The 7,500-nt window shown below is 50.5% G+C and overlaps 1 protein-coding gene across 4 annotated transcripts in view; it reads left to right on the top strand.

Moving 5' to 3' along the window:
- The first annotated feature begins 4,726 nt into the window (after positions 1 to 4,726).
- LOC123498826 overlaps positions 4,727 to 7,500 on the top strand; it is a 111,936-nt gene continuing 109,162 nt past the window's right edge. For 3 of the 4 annotated variants that reach the window (XM_045246274.1, XM_045246273.1, XM_045246272.1), the window contains exon 1: positions 4,727 to 4,858. The gene's annotated coding sequence lies outside the window, so the exon portion shown is untranslated. The remainder of the gene's footprint in view (positions 4,859 to 7,500) is intronic. The other variant, XM_045246271.1, reaches the window with a different exon arrangement.

Raw genomic sequence — 7,500 nt, forward strand, 5'->3', positions numbered from 1 at the left:
GTAGCTGTGTAGGTGAAAATGATCAAACACAACAGGTGGAAAGAAAAACACTCACAGAAGCAAAAGTGAAGAATATAAGACATGAAAGGAGGTAGGAGGTGTGTTAAGGTGTTATATAATGTACGTGTGTGTATGTGTGTGTGTGTGTGTGTGTGTGTGTGTGTGTGTGTGTGTGTGTGTGTGTGTGTGTGTGGGTGTACGTGAAGTAATCAACAGAACAGGTGAACAACAGGTGGTGAAGAGTGTGTGTGTGTGTGTGTGTGTGTGTGTGTGTGTGTGTGTGTGTGTGTGTGTGTGTGTGTGTGTGTGAGGAAAAGGGGTGAGAAAAGGCCACAACCTCCATGTCTTCACCTTTCATATCGGAGGTGATCAATAATACGTGCCGACTCCCGCAACAGGTGAGGTCTCCAGCCGCCTGCATTCTGGCTCCTCCTCCTCCTCCTCCTCCTCCTCCTCCTCCTCCTCCTCCTCCTCCTCCTCCTCCTCCTCCTCCTCCTCCTCCTCCTCCTCGGTCTCATCATATCTGTTTTTTTCTTGTTTCTATTCGTGTTGTTTTTCGTTGTTTTCTGGGGGGTGTTTTTCTCGTGTTTCTTCTTCTTCTTCTTCTTCTTCTTCTTCTTCTTCTTCTTCTTCTTCTTCTTCTTCTTCTTCTTCTTCTTCTTCTTCTTCTTCTTCTTCTTCTTCTTCTTCTTCTTCTTCTTCTTCTTCTTCTTCTTCTTCTTCTTCTTCTTCTTCTTCTTCTTCTTCTTCTTCTTCTTCTTCTTCCTCCTCCTCCTCCTCCTCCTCCTCCTCCTCCTCCTCCTCCTCCTCCTCCTCCTCCTCCTCCTCCTCCTCCTCCTCCTCCTCCTCCTCCTCCTCCTCCTCCTCCTCCTCCTCCTCCTCCTCCTCCTCCTCCTCCTCCTCCTCCTCCTCCTCCTCCTCCTCCTCCTCCTCCTCCTCCTCCTCCTCCTCCTCCACAGGTGCGTCAGGAAGGCAAATTTGTAAACAAGAGGATTTACAGGAGCCGTGCCGTTCATCTCTTGTTTACGATCGATTTGGTGTGTGGCCGTATTTTCTCTCTCTCTCTCTCTCTCTCTCTCTCTCTCTCTCTCTCTCTCTCTCTCTCTCTCTCTCTCTCTCTCTCTCTCTCTCTCTCTCTCTCTCTCTCTCTCTCTCTCTCTCTCTCTCTCTCTCTCTCTCTCTCTCTCTCTCTCTCTCTCTCTCTCTCCTCCTCTTTTCTCCTCTTCCTCCTCCTCGTCTTCGTCCTCCTCCTCCTCCTCCTCCTCCTCCTCCTCCTCCTCCTCCTCCTCCTCCTCCTCCTCCTCCTCCTCCTCCTCCTCCTCCTCCTCCTCCTCCTCCTCCTCCTCCTCCTCCTCCTCCTCCTCCTCCTCCTCCTCCTCCTCCTCCTCCTCCTTCCTCCTCCTCCTCCTCCTCCTCCTCCTCCTCCTCCTCCTCCTCCTCCTCCTCCTCCTCCTCCTCCTCCTCCTCCTCCTCCTCCTCCTCCTCCTCCTCCTCCTCCTCCTCCTCCTCCTCCTCCTCCTCCTCCTCCTCCTCCTCCTCCTCCTCCTCCTCCTCCTCTTCCGTTTCCTCCTCATCATCTTTCCCTTTCCTCCTCCCCATTTCCTCTCCCTCCTATGTTTGTTTCCTCTCTCTCTCTCTCTCTCTCTCTCTCTCTCTCTCTCTCTCTCTCTCTCTCTCTCTCTCTCTCTCTCTCTCTCTCTCTCTCTCTCTCTCTCTCTCTCTCTCTCTCTCTCTCTCTCTCTCTCTCTCTCTCTCTCTCTCTCACACTTTTACTTCTCTTCCTCCTCCTTTCACTGTCCTTTCTTCTCTTTTTGTGTTTCTCTGCCCTTTTATCTTTCTGTTATTCTTTTTTCTCTTTTTTTTATTTTTTTACCTATCTCTTTATACTTTTCCCATCGTTTGTCAGTATCCTCCTCCTCTTCCTCTCTCTCGTTCTTCTTCTCTTCCTCTTCCTCCTTCTTTTAATTTATTTCCTTATTTTCTTCACTTCTTTTCATGTTTTTGAAAGTTATTTTTTCTTTTTCTGTTATCTTCTTAACTTTTTATGTTCTTCTTAATGTAAACTCTTTTGTATTCTCCTTCTTCTTCTTTTTATATTTCTACTTTTACCTTTTCTCTCTTCCTTTCCTTCTCTATTCACCTTTCTTTATCACGCATTCTATGTTCATCTCTCCCTCTTTGTCTATCTTTCACATCTTTCTTTATATATTGACTCTCCCGCTTCCCTTCTACATTCTTCATCTCTTTCATATTCTCCTCTCCCTTTCTGTCTTTCTCCGTCTCTCTCTACCTCTATCATCACGTTCCATCTTAACCATTAGCACCAGTGAACACAGAAACGCTACTAACTTAACCCTGGCTACGAAAGCCTTAGAGTTTTGCGCCCCCGAGCAAAACTACATACTACGGTCTTCCACTCCCCCCAAAAAAGTGTCGACGAGAGAGGTGTGAATCAGTGTCGATGTGGAAGCAATCATCATATTTGGAATTACTCAGAGTGGATGGGTGGATGGTTTGGTGAGTAGAGTGGTGGTGGTGGTAGTTCTGGTGTTGAAGAAGTGTGAATGAGTGTTGTGGTGGTGGTGAGTGTGGTGGAATGTGGTGGAATGTGGTGGCGGCGGTAGTGGAGTGCCAACTTTAGTGCTACCTACAGGCACTCAGTTGGGGGGAGGAAGAGGAGGAAAAGGATGAGGAGGAGGAGGGTAGGGAAAGAGGAGGAAGAGGAGGAGGTGGTGGTGGTGGAAGCGGTGGAAGAACGGTAACCTGTGTGTGTGTGTGTGTGTGTGTGTGTGTGTGTGTGTGTGTGTGTGTGTGTGTGTGTGTGTGTGTGTGTGTGTGTGTGTGTGTTCCGATATATTTTTGATCAAGTTGTTGATGGTCATGTTTGTCTGAGGTTAGGTTTGTGTTGGGGTGTGTTGCGTGGCGGCCGTTGGGTTAGGGATGTGTGTATGGGGCTGTAGGGGACGCCGGCGTATTGTAGGGAAGGTGGGGAAAGGTAGAAGGCATTGGAGGGCTCGTGGAGGGAAGTTGAGAGCAGTGGATGGAGGTGGAGGGAGGAGGGAGCATGCGCCACCTGGGCAAATCAACAAGTGGTCGATGAAACTGGAGGGAGGGAGAGAGAGGAAGGGGCAGGAGGGGCTGTAGGAGAGCAGGGAGGAAAGGTAGGAAGGAAAGGAAGAAGGTAGGATAACGACGAAGTAATGGCAACAGGATTAAGGAAGATGGGAGGAAGAAAAAAATTGGAAGTATGATCAGACAGTGCGAGGAAAAAGGAAATTGTGGCGAGAGTGAGGAAGAAACCCGAGGGAGACGAGAGAGACGAGGAAGAATTTGGTAGATCTTGAGGCAACAGCGGCAGTGTGTGTGCACCATCGCACCTGGACGAGTGTGACGTCAGGTACCATTCACCTACTTTCGGCACGTCCCTGCCACGGCCGCCAGGACCCGCCGCCAGGGATATGGAGCTGCCGCTGCTGCTGCTGCTGTTCCTTCTCCATATGCCATCTTGCCCAGTGTGTGTGTGTGTGTGTGTGTGTGTGTGTGTGTGTGTGTGTGTGTGTGTGTGTGTGTGTGTGTGTGCGTTATATATATATATATATATATATATATATATATATATATATATATATATATATATATATATATATATATATATATATATATATATATATATATATATATATATATATATATATATATATATATATATATCTATATATATATCTCTCTCTCTCTCTCTCTCTCTCTCTCTCTCTCTCTCTCTCTCTCTCTCTCTCTCTCTCTCTCTCTCTCTCTCTCTCTCTCTCTCTCTCTCTCTCTCTCTCTCTCTCTCTCTCTCTCTCTCTCTCTCTCTCGCGGTGTTTCCTCAGCGTGTGGTTAACGCGCGTGTGTGTTGCCTTGTTCCAGACCTCAGCCAAGACCCGTCAGCCACCAACGTCACCGCCGCCGCCGCAGCAGCACTCGACCCTTGGACGTCTCACCCTCCTGACGGGACGCACCGCAGGGCTGCCGCCACCACCGCCGCCGCCGCCACGCTCCCGCCGCAGCCCCGCCGAGAAGCTTGCTCTTCACTCGGGAGACGCGGTACGGTGTGGGCGAGGAGTCGCTGCCCAGGCCATGCGTGTCTAGAGGCGTGAGGTGAGAGGTGAGAGGCAGACGAGGGGGCAAGTCTTGTTCATTAACCCCTCATACACCCCCATCCCGTGCGCCACAGAAAACCCACGCTAGTGAGTCAGTGACCTGAGCTGACCACGCTGTGCCGCTGTGACTCGTGACTCCGTCCCGAGGGAGGCCTGTGTGGTAGCAGCAGACAGACGCAGCAGCTGTACCAAGAGAGGCAGTGCTGGCCTGAGAGCCCCCGCCTCCCGCACCATTGATCTGCCTCCCCACCGGCCCCCCCACAACCACCTGCTGAGCGCGACCGCCACCTGTGACGCGCCTCCCGTACCCTCCCTCCTCCCTCCCACCGCAGGCCAGAGAGGTGATGGTGGAGGCCGCGGGGGCCCCGGGTGGCTGCCTGCCCAGGTGAGGCTCCCGCCCCGACGCCGCTGCACCGCTGGATGGGGGGCGGCGCGCCCAGGCCTGCCGCTGCCGCCGCCGCAGGAGGGTGCCCGGGGCTTCCCTCTCACGTAGTCGTCGCCGCTCCTGGCACCCATTGCCACGCGGAGTGTGGGCGGGGAGGGGGCGGGGGCGGCTGACAGAGAAGCCAGCACCAGCAACAGTAGCGGGGCAGAAGCGGCCAGGGCAGCAGCCAGGGCGCTCGGAGCGGTGCTGCGCCGCCGACAGTTTGTGGGTCGGCGCGCGGTGACCGAACCCCATGTGAGCGTCTCCTCCTGCCCCCGACGACGCAACAGCTTAGGTGAGCCCCCATGTCCCCACCTTGCCCCTGGTCCCTCCCCCTTCCTCGTCACCTGCCCCCCATCCCCGCCACTGCCCACGCTGACTGACCCCACCAACACTACCCACGCCACTGCTACCCCACCATCGCCTCCCACACTGCCCACGCCTCGCCATGTCTGTCCAGATTTCTCACCACAGCACTGTACCCACACCATCATCAACACCACAACACCAATAACGCTATCACACCACCAACACCACAGCCACCACAGTAGCATCACCAGCACCACACCAACACAACTACCACAAACACCACTCAGCTAACCAATCTAATCTATCTCTCATCCCTCATCGAACCCCCTTCCCTGCCTCCCCCTTCCACACACACACACACACACACACACACACACACACACACACACACACACACACACACACACACACACACACACACACACGTCAACACAGCAGCACCCAACGCCTGCAGCCCGTCCGTCCCACACAGCCCACGTGTTCCGCCCACATCCACGCGCCCACTCACCCTAACCCTTACCTCACCCACCCTACCCTCACGCTACACTCCCTGCTTCACTCCCCCACCCTCCCTGGAGTATACACGGGTGAACTAATGTATGTTTATGTCAGCTATACCTCATAACCTCGGTGGACCCTTTCCATTTCCAGCACAGGCTTCTGGATCACTTTTAGTATTTTCATCTCGACAGTTATTTTTTGCAGGGTGTAACTCGGCGATTTACTTTTGAACGAATCGTCGCGTGCTGTGTGTGTGTGTGTGTGTGTGTGTGTATTAGGGTATGTAAGTAGTAGATGTAAATGTACCCAAGAGAGAGAGAGAGAGAGAGAGAGAGAGAGAGAGAGAGAGAGAGAGAGAGAGTGCGTTAAAGCTGCTCAAGATAAGAATCGATATCTCTTCATGTTTATGCTTTGAGTGTCAGTTCCAGGGGATGGGTTGGTGAGGGGTGAGGGGAGAGTAGGGGTGAACGACAATATTTTTCATCCCTTCCCTCTTCCCTCTTCCCTCTTCCCTCTTCCCACCTTCCCACCTTCCTTCCCGTCCCTTATTTATGCTTGATTTATTGCAGGTTTTTGGAAGGTGGGACTGAATCGCTTCTTAAGTTTTCTCGTTGACAGATTTTCATGTTTGTTTGCCTATTTACCTTATTTATCCCTGCCTTGTTTACTCTTACCTGGCGTGACTGCTATCTGTGCACCTCTCCCTCCTTCCTCCTCTCCACTTAGCCATCCGTAACCATCCTTAGTCTCCACACTCCACCATAAAAACTTGTACTTCTACTCCTCAATCCTCATCCACATCCTCCTCCTCTCTCTCTCTCTCTCTCTCTCTCTCTCTCTCTCTCTCTCTCTCTCTCTCTCTCTCTCTCTCTCTCTCTCTCTCTTCCTCCTCCTTTTCTGCTTTTCTGCTGTTTTTTTTCGTTCTCTTCTTTCTTTGACCTTATTGATGATCTGTGTGTGTGTGTGTGTGTGTGTGTGTGTGTGTGTGTGTGTGTGTGTGTGTGTGTGTGTGTGTGTGTGTGTGTGTGTGTGTGTGTGTGTGTGTGTGTGTGTTTTGGTGTTTCCTTCTGCTTTTTTTCTGTCCCTCCTTCAATTCCTATCTGTGTTTATTATTATTGTTGTTATTGTTGTTATTGATATTATCATTATTGTTATTATTATTATTATTATTATTATTATTATTATTATTATTATTATTATTATTATTATTATTATTATTGATATTATTGTTATTATTGTTATGATCATTATTATTACTCACCTTTTTTGTCATCCATAACTCATATTGCTAAGAAAATCTACCGTATATAACCTCTCTCTCTCTCTCTCTCTCTCTCTCTCTCTCTCTTTAAGCGTTTAATTCTCGCCGCCTGACCTTCAACGCGCCCTCCAAACGCTTAAGTTTTCACGCGCTCACGGACGTCCCCTCTATGAACGCCTCGCTCAAGTGTCTTTCGCTCAACGCACGAACGCTTCAACACTTAAACGCTCGAACGCTGAACGCCGTCTCATACGTAAACCATCCGTGTATAGATTTGAATGGATAGTGCGTTCTCTCTCTCTCTCTCTCTCTCTCTCTCTCTCTCAGATCATATACAAGCAATACGGAGGAGGAGGAGGAGGAGGAGGAGGAGGAGGAGGAGGAGGAGGAGGAGGAGGAGGAGGAGGAGGAGGAGGAGGAGGAGGAGGAGGAGGAGGAGTACAAGCAAGGAAAAAGGAGCAGAGATAAGGAGTGGAGATGAAGGAAGAGAAGGACTGAAGGAGTTTTGTGTAGGGATTTAGGGAGAGATGGAGCATGAAAGGGAAGGGAGAGTGGAGAGGAGGGAAGGGGGAGGGAGGTGGTGGAGAAGGAAGGGAAGTGAAAGGAAGGGAAATGTGTTCTAGGAAGTGGAAGAAATGTTGTAGAAACCTTTGAGACGTTGTTGTGTGTTGTGTTGCATGTTATAAGTGGAAGAATGTTGACTGAAGTGGAAGACAGTGTTGTAGATGAGTCCATGTCGAGTTGTGTAGCAGAAAGTGGCATAGATGTTGGTAGAATCAGGTGGAAGATTGATTTGTGGGAAGTGAAGGAAGTGTGTTGATGTGGAGTAGTGTTGCGGAGTGTTGCAGAGGAGATGGAAGATGGAA

The sequence above is a fragment of the Portunus trituberculatus genome, chromosome 48 (genome assembly GCF_017591435.1).
Source record: "Portunus trituberculatus isolate SZX2019 chromosome 48, ASM1759143v1, whole genome shotgun sequence".
Taxonomy (NCBI): Eukaryota; Metazoa; Arthropoda; class Malacostraca; order Decapoda; family Portunidae; genus Portunus; species Portunus trituberculatus.